The sequence below is a fragment of the Kogia breviceps genome, chromosome 17 (assembly GCF_026419965.1).
Source record: "Kogia breviceps isolate mKogBre1 chromosome 17, mKogBre1 haplotype 1, whole genome shotgun sequence".
Taxonomy (NCBI): domain Eukaryota; kingdom Metazoa; phylum Chordata; class Mammalia; order Artiodactyla; family Physeteridae; genus Kogia; species Kogia breviceps.
This window is the reverse complement of record NC_081326.1, coordinates 51,037,348-51,060,384: the sequence shown is the minus strand read 5'-3', so window position 1 is coordinate 51,060,384 and position 23,037 is coordinate 51,037,348. Positions and strand designations below refer to the sequence as shown.

Sequence of the window (23,037 nt, the reverse complement as noted above, 5' to 3'; positions counted from 1 at the left end):
CACTAGAGCTAATCAATGAATTGGGTAAAGTAGCAGGATGCAAAATTAATGCACACAAATCTCCTGCATTTCTATACACTAATACTGAAAGAGAAATTAAGGAAACACTCCTATTTACCACTCCAAAAAAAAGAATAAAATACATGGGAATAAACCTACCTAAGGAGACAAAAGACTCGTATGCAGAAAACTATAAGACACTGATGAAAGAAATTAAAGATGATACAACAGATGGAGAGATACACCATGTTCTTGTACTGGAAGAATCAACATTGTGAAAATGACTCTACTACCCAAAGCAATCTACAGATTCAATGCAATCCCTATCAAATTACCAATGGCATTCTTCACAGACTTAGAACAAAAAATTTCACAGTTTGTATGGAAACACAAAAGACCGTGAGTAGCCAAAGCAATGTTGAGAAAGAAAAATGGAGCTGGAGAAATCAGCCTCCCTGACTTCAGACTATACTACAAAGCTAAAGTCATGAAGCCAGTATTGTACTAGCAGAAAACCAGAAATATAGATCAATGGAACAGGATAGAAAGCCCAGACATAAACCCATGCACATCTCGTCACCTTATCTTTGATAAAGGAGGCAAGAATATACAATGGAGAAAAGACAACCTCTTCAATAAGTGGTTCTGGGAAAACTGGACAGCTACATGTAAAAGAATGAAATTAGAGCACTTCCTAACATTGTACACAAGAATAAACTCAAAATGGATTAAAGACTTAAATGTAAGGCCAGACACTATAAAACTCTTAGAGGAAAACATAGGAAGAACACTCTTTGACATAAATACGGCAAGATCCTTTTTGACCCACCTCCTAGAGAAATGGAAATAAAAACAAAAAAACCAAATGGGACCTAATGAAACTTAAAAACTTTTGCACAGCAAAGGAAACCTTAAAGAAGATGAAAAGACAACTCTCAGAATGGGAGAAAATATTTGCAAACAAAGCAACTGACAGAGGATTAATCTCCAAATTATACAAGCAGCTCAGCAGCTCAATATCAGAAAAACAAACAACCCAATCCAAAAATGTGCAGATCTAAATAGAAATGTCTCCAAAGAAGCTATACAGATTGCCAACAAACACATGAAAGGATGCTCAGCAACACTAATCATTAGAGAAATGCAATGAGGTATCACCTTACACTGGTCAGAATGGCCATCATCAAAAAATCTACAAACAATAAATGCTGGAGAGGGTGTGGAGAAAAGGGAACCCTCTTGCACTGTTGGTGGGAGTGTAAATTGATAGAATCACTATGGAGAACAGTATGGAGGTTCCTTAAAAAACTAAAAATTGAACTACTATATGACCCAGAAATCCCACTATTGAGTATATACCCTGAGAAAACCATAATTCAAAAACAGTCATGTACCACAACGTTCATTGCAGCACTATTTACAGTAGCCAGGACATGGAAGCCACCTAAGTGTCCATCAACAGATGAATGGATAAAGAAGATGTGGCACATATATACAATGGAGCATTACTCAGCTATAAAAAGGAACAAAATTGAGTTATGTGTAGTGAGGTGGATGGACCTAGAGTCTGTCATACAGAGTGAAGTAAGTCAGGAAGAGAAAAACAAATACCGTATGCTAACACATATATATGGAATCTTTAAAAAAAGGGAAAAAATGGTTCCTATGAATCTAGGGGCAGGATAGGGATAAAGACGCAGACATAGAGAATGTATTTGAGGACACGGGGAGGGGGAAGGGTAAGCTGGGACGAAGTGAGAGAGTAGCATTGACATATATACACTACCAAATGTAAAATAGATAGCTAGGGGGAAGCAGCTGCGTCGCACCTGGAAATCAGCTCCGTGCTTTGTGACCACCTAGAGGGGTGGGATAGGGAGGGTGGGGATATGGGAATATATGTATACATATAGGTGATTCACTTTGTTATACAGCAGAAACTAACACAACATTGTAAAGCAATTATACTGCAATAAAGATGTTAAAACAAACAAACAAAAAAAGCATTATCCTTAGAGGAACACATGGATAGCAGCATTGGTTTAGGGTTTCTCCTCTATCCAAGCGTACTACATATTTGAGAAAATCCACACAACAATAATTTCACAAATGGTGGTTAAAGTACTCGTTAAAGTATTAGAATCAAACTATGGACTATAAATAATATAACTTTGCCAATGAAGAAGCAATGACAAAAATTTTGAGAATAGGTGAGAAGCAAATATCAAGAAACTGTAGGAGAGCTAACTGCCCAATTTTTTATAATTATCATAATTAGATAATATCTAGATGGGTTAATCAAGAGATTTAAATATGTTGTTAAACACTGAGAAGGTAACCATGAGTACTAAAATAAGAATACCAAGAAATGGGACATAAAGAAGGAGATGCAGAGAAAGTGGCCCTTTGTATCCATGAGTTCTAAATATATCTAAGGATTCAACCAATCAGAGATAAAAAATATTCCAGAAAAACAATTCCAGAACGTTCCAAAAGAGCAAAACTTGAATTTGTCTTATGCTCAGCAAAGTATAAGTAACCTAGAGATGATTTAAAATATTTGGGAGGTTGTGCATAAAATACATGCAAATAGTACATCACTTCATATAAGGGAATTCAGCCTAGGCAGATTTTGGTGTGCATGGGGTGGTCCTAGAACCAATCCCCCGGGGATTGGGGACAATCGTACACCAATTCCTCGTCTTCTACAGTGAGATACTGTCTAACCATGATAAATCAAGAAATGTAATATGTTACTACTAGAGTTCCAGTAGTAAACACTGGAAGCATTTAAAACAGAAATGTCTGAAAATTAAAGGTTAAATTTCTGGGGAGCACAACTGGGGCTAACAGTGGGAAACAAGAGAGACTTTTACTTTTCTTTCCATACCTTTCTCTACTGTTTGAACTTGTTTTAATTTTAATTCTTTATTTTCTTAATACAAAAATAATAGTGTTTTGTCCCCTTGGAGTCTGTATTTCCAGTGTCAGTCATATAGCTGTCATTCAAAATGGAAAAAAAAATGTTTTCTTAACCTAATTGTCTAGATAAAATTGGCAGGTTGTTCTTTTATGCACCGGAATATAGTGGTGAACAAGACAAATATGCTTTCATGGAAAGTCTTTGCTTTCTTAGAATTTACTCTGCCTTTTTTTTCGGTCGTGCCATGTGGCATGTGGGATCTTAGTTCCAAAACGAGGGATTGAACCCGAGTCCCCTGCAATGGAAGCACAGAGTCTTAACGACTGGACTGCCAGAGAAGTCCCTGCTATTTTAGAATTTATAGTCCATGTGGAGGAAATAATAAACAAACAGATAAATAGATAATATAATTTCAAAATTGTCTCATTGCTAGGAAGAAAATGAAACGGTTTAATGTGATAGAGTGACGGAGTGGAGATGACCAGCTGAGGTTACGTGAGGGGAACAGGAAAGACCTCTCTAAGGAGACCATACTCAACCCAAATTCTGAGCAAGAAGATGTGAGGCAGACTGTTCGAATTACATGGAAGAGCAAAGACAGCATCCCTAAGGATGGAAAGTGCTTACGGAATCCAAGGACAGAAAGATGACCTGTATCATTAGAGCAAAGAAAAAGGGGGAAGTGTAGGATGGAGTTGTTGTAATAGTAATTTTTAGTATAATTCTATGTTGGTGTGTCCCAGTTGTGATTTAAGAAAATTCTAGTGAGACAGATTGCCTTTCTTGACAGAGAGGATAAGATGGGATTTGGGGAGCATGCTCGTCTCCTTAGCAGCATGAATACTATGTTTCTTAGATACAGGGATTGGGGACCGTGTCTGGTTTGTTCACCACAATATCTCCAGTACCTGCCTCATAGCAGACATTCAATTACGCTGATTAAATCAGGGGAATCATCTCTGAAGTGGACATTTTAATTTTATATCATAATTTTGGGGCTACATACTGCATTTCACCTATTCGGGAACCTTTTATTGGGTTTCTCTTTTATGCCAGATACTGTGCTGAGCACTAGAGGTACAAAGCTAAGAGTCTGTTCTACTCACAAAGATTTTATAATCTACCTAATTTATTAGAGTTTATAACATAATTGTAGCTTAACATTTGTACAATGACTATAGGTATCATTAAACCATTATTCATGAAGTACAAAAAGTTATACTGACCTGAAAAGGCACTTCAGTGAATTACAAATGTGAGGGTCTCATAACCAGTGCAATACTTGTGTCCTTTCTATTTCAAGAGTGAATTTTGGCCGTTATTTAATCATTGCCACAGTACTGCACACTCAACAGTTCTCGTTGCTATGCTCACAAAACAATACTTATTTCCAACTGTGATTGGGCTGACAGCTGTCTGAAAAGCTAGAACAGATTTTTTTTTTCTTAATCAAAGTCAATGCAGAGTGTGGTGATTTCATTTTAAAATAAATTTGGATACCCATAAATAGTTTTTCTTTTTAATTTGGGTACAGCCGGTCTGACCACCCTCATACAGTGATTCTGAAAATCACTTTAATTCTTGCCTATTTATAAAGTCAGAGAAGGAAGAACAAAATTTGTATTCATTGAAAATTAGCTACTGCTTCAAAGAGGTTATGTATATGAACATCTCAAGATGGTGACATAAGTAGGATGAGAAGAAAGGAATGTTAAAATAATAGACATTTGTGCCCATGATGTTTTTCTTTTTAAACTATACCTTTAAATATCCTAATGAATGGAAGATTATACCACCTTCCAACAAATTGACAAGGTTTTAAATAGATATAGGGCAAAGTGATGAGAAACATTTGCTAGATGGATAAAAATTCATAAAAATGGAAGTGCCATTTGATCTAGAAATTAGTTTAGAGCTATCCTAAATGCTTCTCAAACTTATCCGTTAAAGAAACTCTGATGATACAAGTAAATGTGATTCCTCCCATTTCCACACATCCTTCCACTTACCCTCACCTGCTAGCCTCTGCGCTCTCAAAGTGGCCTGATAACAGCCTGAAATTTCTTTGAAATTCCAGTTTTATACGTAACTTGTATGCATGTTTTACATTCTACTCCACTACAAAACTACATATATCAAACATAAAAACAATAAGTTTATTCTATAACTTCCTGTAAAATTAAAGACACCTGGAAAAATGTACCTTCTCTTTGATTAGAAACAGAATAAGAATACAATTAGGCAAGTGCACAAAGATATGCCAACAAGGATAGAAATGTCAATGCTCTTATAATCAAGCTAAATCTTAAATAATGCAAATCTGCCAAAATGGAAGATTGGTCTAATAAATAATCATATTGTGGATTACTACACTCCTATTAAAAACTTAGTGAGAATGTATATTAATTAAGAAAAATAGGTAGATGATCATGACATAGCCCCTAGATAAAAAATAATAAAAATAAAATAATTTAGAGAGCTGATACCATTTAAAAAATATATGTGCCTATATGTATTTGTCTGTGTATCTCCCCAATTTAAAAAATATATTTATCCCCATTATAATATTTCAGTAGAACCCATATCAAGAGAATCAGAGTAAAAACATTTTAAAGTAATATATTTAAATATTAGAGGACCAACTTAAGGTAGCAAACTAACAGCTTATCTATACACTGATGTATTTTCAAAATATGCATTAATAATTTGTGTGATTTTCATTGGGACATTTTGCATATATGATTACAAGGATATATGTATATATACAAAATGTTATCAATAGCTATCTTTGTAGTATGCTGTAACAGGTACATTTCATTCATTATTTCTTTTTTGCTTATTTATTTTCTGATTATTTCTAAAAATATATAAATTATATATGTAAATAAGAATGAAAAATGTACCATTTCACACTGATACCACATTATTAAATGTTGAATTGCTCCAATGTTGTTTTAAAAGTCCATAAGAATACAGAACTACAACAACAAGCTTTCATTTTCCCTCTCATACTTTTCCATTTCAAAAAGCTCCCAGACAATGGAACCTTAGATTCTATGCTCTCCTCTCCCTCTCAATGACGTCAGCCATGGTTTCTCCCTAACAGAGGACTTTTTCTAAGGTAATATTACTGTTCTATACTTATAAAATCATCAAGATTGCGTTCTTCAGTACAAAATAGGAATTAAAGAGGTCTGATTGACTACCTGGCAGTTTATAACTGTTAACATTTTGTGACAGTGAGTGAGTAATCCATTGTAACAAAGCAGTTGGCTGGTAGTAGAGAAAAACTTATTAGGGAAAATGAACGGTTAATGTGAACATGATTAAAGATACCATACCCTCTCTGAGCAAAGAAATAAGATATTCTCAAAACCAAGCCTAGTGTCTGAGGGGCTATACCCACCCAGAGTGCAGGTGCCATTTCTAATCTGCATAAAGGCAGCATATGGGCTAGAGGTAGCCCTGTATCTGCATCTTGGAGGGATTAAACAAGTTGACCAAGATCCATTCAGAAATTAACTACCTCTCTTTCTCTCCTAATCAAACTTCTTTTAATGAAATGTGCATTCCCCTATAATATACTAAAGCAGGTTTCAAGGCATTGTTAACACAGATAAATAGCCTTTATTCCCAGAACACTTTGCAAGCATAAGTTCATTGATTTCCACTCCCACTTTTAGATCTTTTCTAGTTTTATTTTGGCTTTTTCTTTATTGAACAGCCTACAGAGTTTGCTAATCACAAGTTAGTACAGATCTTCAATAAAGCAAAGGGCTTCACAAACCACGGAGCTACTTTAAGCTATATAAATATGTGAATATCAATTACAGAAGTTGTTGGAAAAAAAATTAAATGCTATCACAATTTTATTAAAAGTGATGCTTCTGAATGATTTATTTGTAAAACTTGGTCTCATATATTTTATCAGATATTTATATCCTTGATCTTCAGTGATCACTCAGCCAATACTTTTACTTTGAGATCTGCAAATCCCTGAGGCCTCTCAAGTGGTGAAGAATTGAATTGAATACGGATGTCTATGAAACTTTGCTTACAGTTTGACATCTGTACTCATACTTCATTTTACATGGAATCCTCAAAAAGCTGGAAGGTAAGACACCACTACCTCTAAGCAACTTCCACCTTCCTTCAGGCTAAGTTAGATGCCTCCTTCCATTCTCTGGGACTTCCTCTTTTAGGGGTCTCATCACGCTGCTGCCTCTGATAATTTGTTTATTTTTCTGTCATCCCCCAAAATAAGTCCTGGAGAACAGAGAGCTTGTTTTTTTTGTTTTTGTATTCACAATATCTAACATGTAGGGGGTAGGCAATAAATTTTTGCTAAATAATTATCTGGGTGGAAGAGAAGACAGTGTGTGGTTTGTTCTTAAAGATCTAAATTCATAAATGGGTGGACTTTATATTCCCTTACCCAGAACTCTATAGAAGATATCAGACAGTCAGACAGACAAAAATTCAGAAGACACACAGATACACAGATGGAGACTGGTTGAGACAGCTGTTAACCTGCTTTGATTCCTTAAGGTGAATCTGTCCATCACAACGATATGGAAAAGGAAATAGGGAAGAGATGAAAGCATGGACTGAATGTGATAAAAAATGAAGGGGAAACATATAGGCAAATACATACATAGGAGCAATAAAAACATCTATAACTATGTCTCCAGTCTAGTAAACTTGAAAGGAGGGACCATGAACTGAAAGTCTGAAAGCATAGGTTTCAGTCCCCTCTTTCATTCGCTGTTGTTACTAACTCTCTTCTCTTCCAAGATATAGACATACAAGTTGACCTTCCCACACATCAAATTCCCCATTGATAATACAGTGAGATCTAACCAGAGTTAAATCTAAACCTTCCACAAACTATAAGAACTTTCACTGCTAGAAGTGTCTTTCATACTCTGCCAATATTCCAGAAGGGGGCAGCATTTATTCGTAATAGGGAAACCAAGAAAAAGTTTTACTTTAGCTAGCTTTCAAAGTAGTAAAGGTTGAGAAGTTGGATGAAAGGAACACTTAAACTCTTTCTTGAATTTAGTGTGAGTACGTAGCATGTCAGGAGTAGGAGCGTGGGTGGAAGCCTGGTGTCTGCTCTGCTGTGTAGGAATTTAATAAGGAACCAGTCAAATGGCTCTGTGAGAAAGAGACCATCCCTCTGGCTCACTCATCATTGGATCCCTACTGCTAAGTGCTGTTTCTGGCACACGGGAGTTGCTTACTAAATGAATGATTGATAAAGAACAGGGATGGAATGGGTTCGTTCCCAGGGCAAGTCTCACGCATGAGTGTGAAGTAGGTAAATCTATCTTTGGAGCGTCTCTCCTTATACAGCATTCTAGGTCTCATCCCTCTTTCCATGACCCTAACACAGTCCTGCACCCCTGCAGCTCCTCTTACCCCTGCACCCCTCTTCTTTACAATTACTGATTCATCCATCCGTTTACTTAACAAATATATTGAACACCTGATATATACCAGATTTTGCTCTGATGCCCCTGTCCTGACACAATACATACTAATTAACTTTATGCCTTAAGATATAATAGTTCCTAAGAGTAGCTACATTAGGAAGCAAGGTTAGGGCTGAGATTATTCTGCTTTAAATATGTGCAGGGAGATGGACTTAAACAAATGAGTTTCTAATAAAGGACACATCAGGCAGAGAAGGTGACAATTTGGGGTAAGAGGACCTGTTCAGCTCTGAAGAATACCATCACTTATGTGAACTCTCCAAAAGTAGACTTAATTGCTTTGCTCCGAAACTGAGCAAATGGGAGTGGCAAAGGAACCTTAGAGAACACTTTTTCCATCTGCTTCTTTTTTCATATGAGAAAGTAAAGCTTAGAGAAGGTGTTATTTTCCCAAGGTACTGCTGACTAGTTGTAGAGCAGGGTCTAGAAGCAATTCTCCATGGTCCCTGTCTAGTGCTCTCTCTAGGTGTCCACTACTCTTTTAAGAAAACTTATCCCCACACACTCACTGTCTGTTGCAGTTTTTTTGGTTTTTAACAGACTTTATTTTTAATTTTTAAAATATTTATTTATTTATTTATGGCTGTGCTGGGTCTTCGCTTCTGTGCGAGGGCTTTCTCTAGTTGTGGCAAGTGGGGGCCACTCTTCATCGCGGTGCGTGGGCCTCTCACTATAGCGGCCTCTCTTGTTGCGGAGCACAGGCTCCAAACGCGCAGGCTCAGTAATTGTGGCTCACGGGCCCAGTTGCTCCGTGACATGTGGGATCTTCCCAGACCAGGGCTCGAAGCCGTGTCCCCTGCATTGGCAGGCAGATTCTCAACCACTGCGCCACCAGGGAAGCCCCAGACTTTATTTTTTTAGGTAGTTTTAGACTCACAGAAAAGTTGTACTTAGAAATTAATTTAGTTATTTCATGGATCATGTCTTTGATATTGTACCTAAAAAGTCATGGCTAAACCCAAGATCTATATTCCTATGTTATCTTCTAGGAGTTTTATAGTTTTTCATTTTACATTTAAGTCTATTATCCATTTTGAGTTAACTTTTGTGAAGTGTATAAACTCTATGTCTACATTCATTTTTTTTTTTTTGCATGTGAATGCCCAGTTGTTTTAGCATCATTTGTTGAAAATATGATCTTTGCTACATTGTATTGCCTTTTCTCCTTTGTCAAAGATCAGTCACCTATATTTGTGTGTGGGCCTATCTCTGAGCTCTCTATTCTGTTCCACTGATCTGACTATTCTTTCCCCAATACCACATTATTTTGATTCATGTAGATTTATAGCAAGTCTTGCATTTGGGTAGTGTCATTCCTCCAACTTTGTTTTCCTTCTTCAATGCTGTGTTGGCTATTCTGGGTCTTCTGCCTCCCCATATAAACTCTAGAGTCTGCAAAATAATTTTCTGGGTTTTTCTTTGGGATTGCATTGAATCTATAGATCAAGTTAGGAAGAACCAACATCGTGATGATATTGAGTCTTTCTATACATGAACATAGACTAACTCTTCGTTTATTTATTTATTTGATTTCTCTCATCAGTTTTGTAGTTTTCCTCTAAAAATCTTGTACGTACTTTGTTTGATTTATACCTACATATTTCATTGGGGTGTCAATATAAATGTTTATTGTTTTAAATTTCAAATTCCACTTGTTCATTGCTGGTATATATGAAAGCAACTGACTTTTGTAGGTTAACTTTGTATACTGCAAACTTGTTATAATTGTTTATTAATTCCAGGCAATTTTTGGTCAATTCTTTCGGATTTTCTACATGAACAATAAAGTCACCTGCAAACAAAGACATTTTATTTCCTCCGTCACAATCTGTATACCTTTTATTTCCTTTTTTTGTCTTAATGTATTAGCGAGGACTTTTAGTACAGTGTTAAAAGCAAGTGGTAAGAGGGGACATCTTTGCCTTATTCCTAATCTTTGTGGGAAATCTTCAAGTTTCTCTCCATTAAATATGAAGTTTACGATAGGCTTTTGCAGATGTTATTTATCAAGTTGAAGAAGTTCCCCTCTATTCCTAGTTTGCTGAGAGTTCTTTTTCACTATGAATGAGTGTTGGATTTCTTCAAATATTTTTTTCTACATCTATTATGATCATTTGATTTTTGAATGTTGAACTAACCTTGCATGCATGGAATAAATCCCAGTTGGTCAAGGTATAAAATTTCTTTTTTTTTTTTTTTTTGGCCGCATCTCACGGCTTGCAGCATCTTAGTTCCCTGACCAGGGATCAAACCCCAGGTCCCAGTAGTGAAAGCACTGAATCCTAGCCACTGGACTGCCAGGGAATTCCCTATAAAATTCTTTTTATACACTGTTGGATTCAATTTGTTAGTTTGTTTTTGGACAGATTACTAAGCTCTCCAATGCTTTTATTTCCTCTTTCTCTAAAACTGGAATAATAATCTTTGTCCCAGATAGTTTTCTAAAAGCCCTGTGCTGCCAGTCTGCAGGAATGGTGAAAACCCATTAGCTCAGGAGCTAAGCCTGATTTTAAATACAGCTCTGCCACTTCTCAACTACATAGACCTGGGCCAGTCATACACCCTCTTGAGGACTTCACTCACTTATTTACCATGGAATCACTACGGACATCCAAAAATGGCATTTAAAAGCAGCTTCTCAAAATTTTAATTAGATCACTCACTTTTAAAATTTCTGTCAAGATGATTAAATGCACTATGTATGTGAAACACGTCTTTTTTCCTCTTTTTTGCTATCCTGAGATTGCACTTCCCAATAAAACATGATCAATCAAGCTTTGCTGTGTATTCTGTTTTCTAAAAAACTTGAGCCATGGTGGTCATTTAAAGTACCATTATTATTAGGAACATCATCAAAGCATTTTTTCTTTTCATTCATTTCCTGTTTTAAGTTGTTGACTATTCATCAAGGCTATCCTTATGAAACAATTTCATTCAGGTGAAATCAGATTAAAAAGGACACCAAGTGCAGCTCAGAGGAAGAAAATACATCCTAAGAGAGCAATGAGAATATTAAAGATTTGTCTGTAAGGATGGAATAGGTGCCCCTTCTGTTTCAGGAACTCCTCTGCTTTAGCAACCATCTGACTGGTGCTAACATGTCCCATGAGTCCGCCATTAGAAACCTCCTTTAAAAGACTGTCCAGTCACATGGTCCCTTGAGGTGGGTACCTGGCCATAAACACACACACACACATACATGTGCACATACCATGTGTGGCCTAGAGCAGTTCCCCATTTCACAGTTCCCAGCGTCTAAGGCCATGGTTCCCTGATTTTCCTCTTTTGCCGATCTTTTCATAAAGACCTCTTTGTCACAAAAATATAGCAGTTATATAATCTCAGAGTAAATTGCTTTTCTTTCAATTAAATAAATTTAGCCATAAGAAAAAGTCCCTACATTATCCTTATTTTTCTCATTTTACCTCATACTGGTGAAATTTTGTCACAGACTGGTGTTTGGAAACCACTGGCAGAGGGGAACTCAGTTAATGAGCTAAATAGAGAACTGGGAAAGGCTGCCTCACCTCACCAAAGTGAGAGATGTTCCAATACAGGAAAACACTAGGAAATACCCAATCCAAGAAGGACAGTTTAGGATCAACCTCAATATCTTAAGTGGTTAAGACAACTGTGCATTTAATAGATGTTGTACAACAAATCAGATGGGAGAGTGTTGGTCCAGGCACCCAGGCCTTCTCTTTCTTTTGCAGAGATCATCTTTACGACCAAAATCAAAAGTCCAATTTTTCATTACTTTTATAGATATTACTTCAACATAATTTTTCTTCAAATACATCTGAGGTATTATGGCCAATGCCATAGAACACTGAGTAAGATTAACATTCATGAATATATGTTTGTTTGTTTTGAGAACATGACCCTGACAGAGTGTGAAGTTCTGGGTTTTTTAGGAATCATTAGGGCAGGACCAGACAAAGTCCCTGCCCTTGAAGTCCTAACATTCCAAGTTTATATACACATAGCATACATAGTATGAGAGACACAGGGCATATGAAAGGGTTAGTTTTGTCTTTGGTTTTGATATCTGCTTTAATTCCCTAATAAAAGAAAAGAAAGGAAGGAAAGAGGATGGGAGGGAGGGAGCAAAGGAGGGAGGGAGGGAGGGAAAATGGAAAGCAATAATGGTGGTTCCCAGAAAGAAGGACAATGGCCAGTGGGAGATTTATGGGAAGTGAAAGCCCTGATCCTGCCCAGCTTGTCCGGGAACTCTTCCTGCTGGGGGGTGATTTGTGAACTGCTGTCTGGTCAGCAGTTCCAGGGAGTCAGTTCTGGACTCTAATCCTCATTTAGAATCACTAAACCCAAGCCAAGGTTGTTTTCCAGGAATAGGGCTTTATAGGGTAAGGCTACTTCATGCATTGTGTGGTAACTAGTGAATAGTCCACTTCATATTTAAGAACAGAGTCAGGACAGAAAAAAAAATGTAGTAATATTACCAAAGCTTGGAAAGCACTAATTTTTTAAAAAATCATATCTTTCCAGAATAGATATGGCCCCACATGACAGTGGGTATGAAATGGTTAAATTCTCAAACCTCTGAACTGATAAATCATGAAGGACTTTCATTGATACTTCCGAGTAAGCGCCATGATACCAATAGTTCTGTTTAATAAACCAATTTTCAATTCAACAGTAATGGCAGCTAGCATATATTGAACTCTTCCCACATGCCAGCCACTGTCCTAAACACTGATGTCACCTGCAATATCGCATTTAGTCCTCACAATAGTCCAGAAAGTTAATTAATATACTTATGTCCATTCTACAGATGAGGAAACTATGTCTAAGAAAGTTCAAGTAACTTATTCAAAGTTAGTTCGATAATAAAGGTAGAGCCAGGGTTTGAGCCCAAACAGTCCAGCCGCAGAGCCCCATGCCTCCATTATATATTTACTTCCATTGTAATAGTTACTTTTCTCACTCAAAGTCACTCAGAGCTTTAAAGTCACACAGATATAGATTTAAATCCTGATGTGTGACCCTAGAAAAGTCATTGAATTTCTTGGAGTCTTAGTTTTTTATCTGTAAAACAGAGTAATCATACCACTCTGCAAGATTACTGTGAAAGTTAGAGGTAGTACATGGAAACTATTCAATACATGGAAAGTATTACCACAGCACAGACAGGACACAGACCTTCAAGATTAAAAAGGGAAAATAAGCAAACAAAAGACACAGAGACCAGGCACTCAGGACCTATCTCCAGGGTAAGGGATAACTGGTAGTAGATCACCTTCACAAAGACTGAAGGAAGTAACTTCCCTTTAAGCAATTCAGTTGATAAAGTAAAATTTGAGTATACTTGCAAACAGGATTTCAGGTAATAACATTTAAAACAAAACAAACAAACAAACAAAAACCAACAAGAAAGAGGAGTAGATCCTGTACAAAGAAAGAAAACAAAACCCAAACCATTACAAAAGATTATGCTCTGAGCCACACCAAGCCAAATTCATTCACATGGTAAAGGAGGAATTGATGTCTGTACCAGAACCCATCTGCGTGTCATATATAATGCAATATCCACAAAAGCATGTTAAACCAGACACAGTTCTTTATCCTATGTTGTGGAGGAGTCATCTCTGTGACTCTACTGTCTCAAAGAAGCTCTAGGTTAAAGAATCACTCTGGTAGAACCCTAGACAGTGGATATCCACTGGCAATTGCTGTCGAGAATCTAACGTGTAGTGTGGGAAAACAAATAGATAACAGACCTTAGAGAAGATCACGTTAGCTAGGTCTCCAGCATTCTTGCGCTCTGCATTCTCTAAATAATGTAATTTCCCAGTCCAGTAGAGGTTCATAGCTTTCCCACTGTGGAAAGATAAAACACGAAAAGGAAAAAAAATTAGGAAAGAGAGAGTGGAAATGATAGTACAAATAGCAAAAGTACAATCTAAAAGAGTCTGAGAGGGGATCTGCTGTGCTAGCACAGAAATCTCCATGAGCATTTTGCTCCCATATGTTGGAGTCTTCCATTCTATAGGTCCCTATCTTCACAGTGCACTGCAACAAAAACTTATGAAAATAAAACCTATTTTGTGCTAGCTTGTCTTTTGTACATAAATTTTGCAGACAAAAGCTTGAATTTAAAAAATTCAGTCAGAAACTTGCAGTTTTAAGATTTACTTAATTCCTATCTACTAAAACAAAATCAGTCTTTTGGAGAGATCCTTCAAAAAGGTTTTCATTCATTAAATGTTACTATGTTTTTCAGAAACTGACTTTAAAGACTGCTATTAGAATACAAAAAAATATGCTTATGACTGTATTTCTCATTTTATCCCATGCCATGGTGTTTTAATCTGCTATTATTACTTAAATACCTAGTAGGCGCCTACTCAATGGATATTTGTTAAATAACAGGAAGAATTTGCTAAGGAGTTTTAAATCCTTTCATGATTTCATAATTTATCATTTCATGATAATTAAGACCAAGAGCTCTGAGATCAGATGGACCTAATTCACTATCTGTGTCCTTAAGCAAGTTTTTATAGCTTCTTTAAGCCTCATACTTTTTATTAAAAAAAATCTCAATATATAATTACTTCTTCCATTGGGTGGTCACTTAGATTAATAAGATAATGAATATAAAACTCTTAGCTCAGAACCATGCTCATGGTTCTATACTGCTAAAAAACATTAGCTACTAACAATTTTACACCTCATCTTAGCAAATAATGTACACAATTCTTTAATCTGCCTTTAATCTTTAATCTTCCATTCCTATACACTAACAACGAAAAATCAGAAATTAAGGAAACAATCCCATTTACCACGGTAACAAAAAGTATAAAGTACCTAGGAATAAACCTACCTAAGGACGCAAAAGACCTGTACTCAGAAAACTATAAAACACTGATGAAAGAAATCAAAGACAACATAAACAGATGGAGAAATGTACCATGTTCTTAGATTGGAAGAATCAATATTGTGAAAATGACTATACTTCTCAAAGCAATCTACAGATTCAATGCAATCCCTATCAAATTATCAATGGCATTCTTCACAGAATTAGAACAAAAATTTATACAATTTGTATGGAAACACAAAAGACCCCGAAGAGCCAAAGCAATCTTGAGAAAGAAAAATGGAGCTGGAGGAATCAGGCTCCCTGAATTCAAAGTATACTACAAAGCTACAGTAATCAAGACAGTATGGTACTGGCACACACAAAAAACCAGAAATATAGATCAATGGTACAGGATAGAAAGCTCAGAGATAAACCCACAAACATATGGTCACCTAATTTATGACAAAGGAGACAAGAACATACAATGGGGAAAAGACAGCCTCTTCAATAAGTGGTGCTGGGAAAACTGGACAGCTACATGTAAAAGAATGAAATTAGAATACTACCTAACACCATACACAAAAATAAACTCCAAATGGATGAAAGATTTAAATGTAAGACCAGACATTATAAAACTTTTAGAGGAAAACATAGGAAAAACACTCATTGACATAAACCACAGCAATACCTTTTTTGACCCATTTCCTATAGTAATGAAAATAAAAACAAAAATAAACAAATGGGACCTAATGAAACTTCAAAGCTTTTGCACAGCAAAGGAAACCATAAACAAGACAAAAAGACAACCCTCAGAATGGGAGAAAATATTTGCAAACAAAGCAACAGACAAAGGATTAATCTCCAAATTATACAAACAGCTCATGGAGTTCAATATTAAAAAAACAGACAACCCAATTAAAAAGGAAGACCTAAACAGACATTTCACCAAGGAAGACATACAGATCCAAGAGGAACATGAAAAGATGTTCAACATCACCAATTATTAGATAAATGCAAATCAAAACTACAATGAGGTATCACCTCACACCGGTCAGAATGTCCACAAACAATAAATGCTGGAGAGGGTGTGGAGAAAAGAGAATCCTTTTGCACTGTTGGTGGGAATGTAAATTGATACAGCCACTGTGGAGAACAGTATGGACGTTCCTTAAAAAACTAAAAATAGAACTACCATATGAGCCAGCAATCCCACTACTGGGCATACACCCTGAGAAAACCATAATTCAAAAGGACACATGTACCCCAATGTTCATTGCAGCACTATTTACAATAGTCAGGACATGGAAACAACCTAAATGTTCAACAACAGATGAATGGATAAAGAAGATGTGGTACATATATACAACAGAATATCACTCAGCCATAAAAAGGAAAGAAATTGGGTCATTTGTAGAGATGTGAATGGACCTAGAGTCTGTCATCCAGAATGAAGTAAGCCAGAAGAAGAAAAACAAATATTGTATATTAGTGCATATATGTAGAATCTAGAAAAATGGTATGGATGAACCTATCTGCAGGGCAGGAATAGAGATGTAGACATAGAGAACACACACGTGGACACGGTGGGGAAGGGGAGCCTGGGACAAATTGGTAGATTAGGACAGACTTATATACACTACCATGCGTAAAATAGATAGCTAGTGGGAACCTGCTGTATATCACAGGGTGCTCAGCTCGGTGCTCTGTGATGACCTAGATGGGTGGGATGGGGCGTGGGGTGGAGGGAGGTCCAAGAGGGAGGGGATATATGCATACATAGAGCTGATTCACTTCATTGTACAGCAGAAACTAACACAACACTGTAAAGCAATATACTCTAATTTTTAAAAAATCTTAATATACAATTACTTCTTCCATTGGGTGGTCACTTAGATTAATAAGATAATGAATATAAAACTCTTAGCTCAGAACCATGCTCATGGTTCTAAAGTGCGAAAAAACATTAGCTACTAACAATTTTATACCTCATCTTAGGCAAATAATGCACACAAATCTTTAATCTGCCTAATATATATTAAGCCTTTTTGTGATAATATCAAGTATTTGGTCATTGCAAAATGACATACTTTTTCGTGGAGATTCGTGAGACCCATCGACAAACAGATGAACAAAAAATGTCTCAGAATCTGACTTGTTCATGACTTCATGGTAGCTTATTGGTAGCAGGAGATGGAAGTGGATTCAATAGCAGGGACAAGAGCACAGAGACCAGGAGAGAGAATAATACACTAAGAGGGAAAAGAGAAGGCCCATTTTCTGATGCTGAGCCTCATACCATGTTTGACAGGCACCACTGAAAAAGCTGGGTCATCCATAATAACAATTACCTGGGAAGAAAAGGATGACCCTCCCTTTTTTTGGCAGGGGAGGGGCAGGGAGGGAGATGGAAAGAGAAGAAAGAAGCAGAAAACGTCACTATACACAAAATGGAGATCAAGGTGGGCCTGTGGGGGGCAGTGTGGTATAGTGGACAGAGCATGGGCTGTATAATGAGATAGATCTAAATTTGGTTTTGTAGATGGGTTATTTGCTCCCTAGGCTAAGTACCTATTGCTCTTTAACAATCTGTGCCACTCTCACTTTACCTTTGTAATGGTAATAAAAATTATAATTATAAAATATATAAATATAAAAATTATAATTATATTTATGTCATAGGGATGTTGTGAAGATATAATGAAACAACAATGCTGGTTCAGTGCCCAATCCATTTTCTGGCTTTAGAAAATACTTCTCACACACTCCGCAGGCAAGGAAGGTACAAAAATCCTTGCTGAAGCATTGTTTCTTGCACTGGTTTAGTCATTTCTTCCATAAGCATTCCTGGTAACTGTGGGAGATTTGTGTTGTGTCAATTTAGCTAAACTGGGACTACATTTCCCAGAATCCACATTTCCCTCATGTGATCAGTTCTCAGCTAGCTTCTGGTGCTGACAAGGTTGGTGCAGCACAAGGCACTGTTGCAGCTCCTGCCTGGTGGTGCTGACCCCCTGGCTTCTTGGCTGGAGGGTGTCAGCAGCCAGATGCTTAACTCCTCCAGATCCTACTGCATTTCTTGCTCTGAGTTCTCCAACTCCTGGCCCAGATGTGTGTTTAACAATGTGACAAAGGGGCAGCAGCTTCTCCTGAAGAAAACTCTCATCATCAAAGTTTGAAACTTGGAGGTAGTAAGGGACCCATACAGGTTCCAGTTCATTCTTAACGGTTCCAGCTCAGACCTGCGGGTTCCAGTTTGGCCTTTTTTCCCCCACTCCACAACCATCTTCCCTTCCCAACCATCTGCCTGTGGACATCAGGTTCCAGCACTAGACTCAGACACTGAACTTCACATACACTGTTTCTCCTGTTTCCATAACTGTGTACGGTCAAAACTTTATGATAAATGCCTATTAAAAATATATACCTATATATTTATAGATATATTCATATATTTATCCTGGTCATCTTCTCTGATAATCTGATAAGAACCTTAACTGATACAGTGGGCTCTCTCTCTTTGTTCCAGGAACTATGTTATGGACAGACAAAACTGATGAATAAGGTACTGACCCTATAGTTACAAAATTATCACAATTCTTAAAGGAAAAATCAGGCTTTGCTCACCATATAAGAAATTATAAAGTTTCTATGGATTTGCCTACTTTGGACAGATCATATAAATGAAATTATGTAATATGTGACCTATTGTGTCTTTTTTTTTCACTTAGCATGATTACTAAGTTTATCCACATTGCTGGATGTATCAGTACTTCACACTTTTATGACTGAATAATATTCAATTGTATGGATATATCACATTTTGTTTATTCATTTATCCGTTGATGGACATTTAGGTTGTTTTCACTTTTTGGAACTATATAGTTCTAAACTAGATAGTGATAGTTACACAACATTGTGATCATATTAAATGCCACTGAATTACCCACTTTAAAATTGTTAATTTTATATTATATAAATTTCACTTCAATAAAAAATTTTAAGGTTATGAAGTTATAAGGTTGGTTTCCTTCAGTTTAAAAAACTTACATGTATCTCCAATTTTTCAGAGTGAAACTGAAGAGACTCCATCAGAGTTTATGGGTGCCGAACCAGTAAAAAATTATGTTCATTAAACTAGATATTTTCAGTGATAAGGTCATATGTTTTCCACATTTGACTCCAATCTTCTACGTATATTATTCTTTGCTCTGCTATTTTGCTACAAGCTTGCCATTGATTGGCTTCTTGACATGCACATAAAATCAATTAGCATTCAGTCTCTGAGAATAATTCTCTTAATAGATTACTGCTTTCACCATTTAGCCAACAGAAAAATATTTCTTTCCACACCACCCCATACTTATATAGGAAGGCATTTGGTAACACTTATCAGCTTGCACATGCCAGCAATTAGACGTCAATAGAATTCCTATGTTCAATCCCTTGTATAGAAGGAACATATTAGCCAAAATTTCCAGTCCTCTCACAATTTTCTGAACTCATCAGTTTTTGTCCTTTACATCGGTTAAAGGCCCACACCTGCCTCCAAACTTCCCCTAAAAAGGGGAGAGTATGAAAGTAGATTTCAAGATTGAGGATATGCCAAGCCAGTTCTCTTTCCCTCATGTTTCAGGGAGTACAATTAAAAGCCAGTATTTTCCTTCAAGTGCTAACTCCGCTTTTTTTTTTTTTTTTTTTTTTTTTTTGCGGTATGCGGGCCTCTCATGTTGTGGCCTCTCCCGTTGCGGGGCACAGGCTCTGGACGCGCAGGCTCAGCGGCCATGGCTCACGGGCCTAGCCGCTCCAAGGCACGTGGGATTTTCCCGGGCCGGGGCACAAACCCATTTCCCCTGCATCGGCAGGCGGACTCAACCACTGCGCCACCAGGGAAGCCCCGCTTTCTTTTTTTGTTGTTGTTTCACTTCTTTTTTACTCCAAAGGTCTAATATGAATATCATTGTCTTACAGATATTTCCAACCCCATCTCCCTCCATTATCCCTCTCTTACACTGTACTACAGCCACACTGGTTTACATTTGGCTCCTAGAACATGTAAAACTCATCTCCAGCTCAAGACCTTTACAGTTGTTGCTCCTTCTGCTTGAATATTCTTCTCAACAAGGTAATCTTTTCATCATTCAAGTTTCAAATCATTTAGTACCTTTTCACAGTGGGCTCCCCTAGCTATAGCAGTCCTTTCAGTCACACTCACCACATTACCCTATTTATTTTTTATTTTCTGTTTCCCAAAAGTATATCATATATCCTTAATATAGGGGGGACTCTGTCTGTCTAGCTGACAGCTGTTTTCCCAGAGTTTTGAACAATCTGGAGCAGATAGGAGATGTACAATTAATATTTGACTGACTGACTAATAAACTAATAGGTACTAATCATGCTAATAAATGTAAAATTGCAATTTGATTCATAGTGGTGCCATCCTGGTAACAGAGGATGCTGGAAAAGATTGGGTATTTGTTTCTATATGCATGTATGCATGTATGTATGTAGGTTGGTTGGTTAGGGTTTTTTTGAGGCGGGGAAGGAGCAGGTTATAAGTTCAGTTTTGACATTTTCATTTTGAAGTATTATTGATGTCCCAAGAAGTGATATCAAATAATTTTGTAGATTAAACTGAACTTAAAAATTAGAGGTGTGTATAGGGGTAAATTCATGAGACATCTGCTTCTCAGTGCCTATTAAATGTGGGCATGGATAAGATCATCCAGGAATAGCAAGAAGAATAGGAAGAGAGGACTGGAAGTAGGAATGGATAACAATGGAAAGGAAACAGAACAGGAGTGGTCAGTGAGGGGGGAGGATAACCATGCAAGTGTGGCCAGCTGAAGAAGGGAGTTGTTATGGATTGAATATGTCCTCCCGAAATCCATAGGTTGAAGTCAGAATCCCCAATGTAATGATATTTGGAGGTGGGGGCTTTGGGAGGTAATCAGATTTAGATGAGGTCATGAAGGTGGAGCCCCTGATGGGATTAATGCTCTTATATGATGAGAAAGACACCAGAGCTCTCTCTCTCTCTCTCTCTCTCTCTCTCTCTCTCTCTCTCTCTGTTTAAACAAAGAAGAGGTCATGTGAACACACAGCAAGATGGGGGACCTCTAAACGCCAGGAAGAGGGTTCTCACCAGGAATCAAAACTACCAGGACCTTGATCTTGGACTCTCAGCTTCCAAAACTGTAAGAAAATACATTTCTGTTGGTTAAGCCAGTTAATCTGTGGTATTTCATTACAGAGCCCAAGTTGACTAAGACAGGGGTGTTTCAAGAAGAAGAGAGTCAGAAACATGTATAACTGATTCACTTTGCAGTACAGCAGAAACTAACACAACATTGTAAATCAACTATACTCCAATAAAAATTAATTTTTTAAGAAAAGGAGATAACTGTACAATGTGTTGAGATGCTGCTGAGCCTGAAGTAAAATAAAGACTGAAAAGTATTCACTGAATTTAGTCACATAGAAGTATGGAATATATATATATGGGACTTCCATATATATATGTAATATATCCTAAAACCATGTGGTGATATGCCTTACTACAACTTCACAACACTGTGAATTTATGTCCTATTTATATTTCATCCTAACTTTAAGATTTTTATTGGAGATTCTACTACCTAACTAGCTTATTCCTCTGTCTTTTTGTTCCCTATTTACTATGTTTCTTACAGGAACCATTTTACATGTCTCTTTATGTAAGATTCTTTACATGACTCTCTCTCATGTAAAGATCATTTGTCAAGATTTCAGTGACCTTGAATCGTTCAAAATGTCCATGGATCACTTCTCCAGTTTATTAACACCAGTTAAGACCTGCTGTATTGCAAACTTTAGATCCTTATTTTAGATTTCAACTCCATAGGAATGCTGAGCACACATGACCATATATTCTGTTTCGAAAATCTTGTTTTGACAAGTTCTGGGGGTTCCAGGCATATGCCGAACAGTTGAGAAACTGTAACCTCTCCAGCAGTTTTCCTTCACATCTTCTATTTAGGTGCTCATCTTCTGAGTGTAGAGGACATTTGTTACATAGGGCAGTTCCCCACCAACACCCCTTTCCTTATTGGGAGAAACCAGAGATCGCTGGATTACCATCCAATGATCTTTCTTTTTTCTTTGGAGCACGATCAGCCAGAATAGAAGCAAATGTTCCAGTCTCAGTCAACCAGAGACTCCAACATGGGACAGTGACTCTTTAGCAAGGGACACAAAACAAAAGGGACCATTTCAATTCATTCACAGCAGCAGCAGCTCTACAAGATTCTGCTTGGGCTAAAGACTTGACTTCCTCCCTCTTGGCATAAACGAACAGAAGTGCCTTGGTTCACACCCAGTCTCCATTCCTGGTTTTCTGTCCTCCCATTGATTTTGTGATGTCCTTGGTATCCTTGCAAATTTATACACTTTTTTCTTTTTCTTTTTTCCTAACATTAGCCAGGTAGTTTTTGTTACCTGCAATCAAAACATTCCAAACTAATAGAGAGGGAGGTCTTCACGTGATGGACCCAAGTAAGAACCTAGTAACCATGGTTAGTGGCTGAGCTGGCACTTTCTGACAGAATTATTTGTTACTCTTGGCAGATTTCAAGGGGGAAAAAAACCCACTGCTTTGCCAGAGCTTCTGTTGCCAGTGACTATCACTCTGGGGGTATTCTCCAGAGAAAGAGAACACTGGGGGGAACAAAACCCAGCACTGCAATTTAGATTGCCACTCCATTTAATAAATAGGGAAATGGTGTTACTTTACTGGTAATTAATTTTTTTAAAAAGCCCACGAA

At 37.1% G+C, this 23,037-nt stretch overlaps 1 long non-coding RNA gene across 1 annotated transcript in view; it reads right to left on the bottom strand.

The window, feature by feature from the left end:
• Positions 1–11,149: 11,149 nt before the first annotated feature.
• LOC136792944 (uncharacterized) overlaps positions 11,150–23,037 on the bottom strand; it is a 197,544-nt gene continuing 185,656 nt past the window's right edge. Inside the window, exon 3 of the long non-coding RNA XR_010837588.1 lies at positions 11,150–14,256. This is a non-coding gene — a long non-coding RNA (uncharacterized lncRNA). The remainder of the gene's footprint in view (positions 14,257–23,037) is intronic.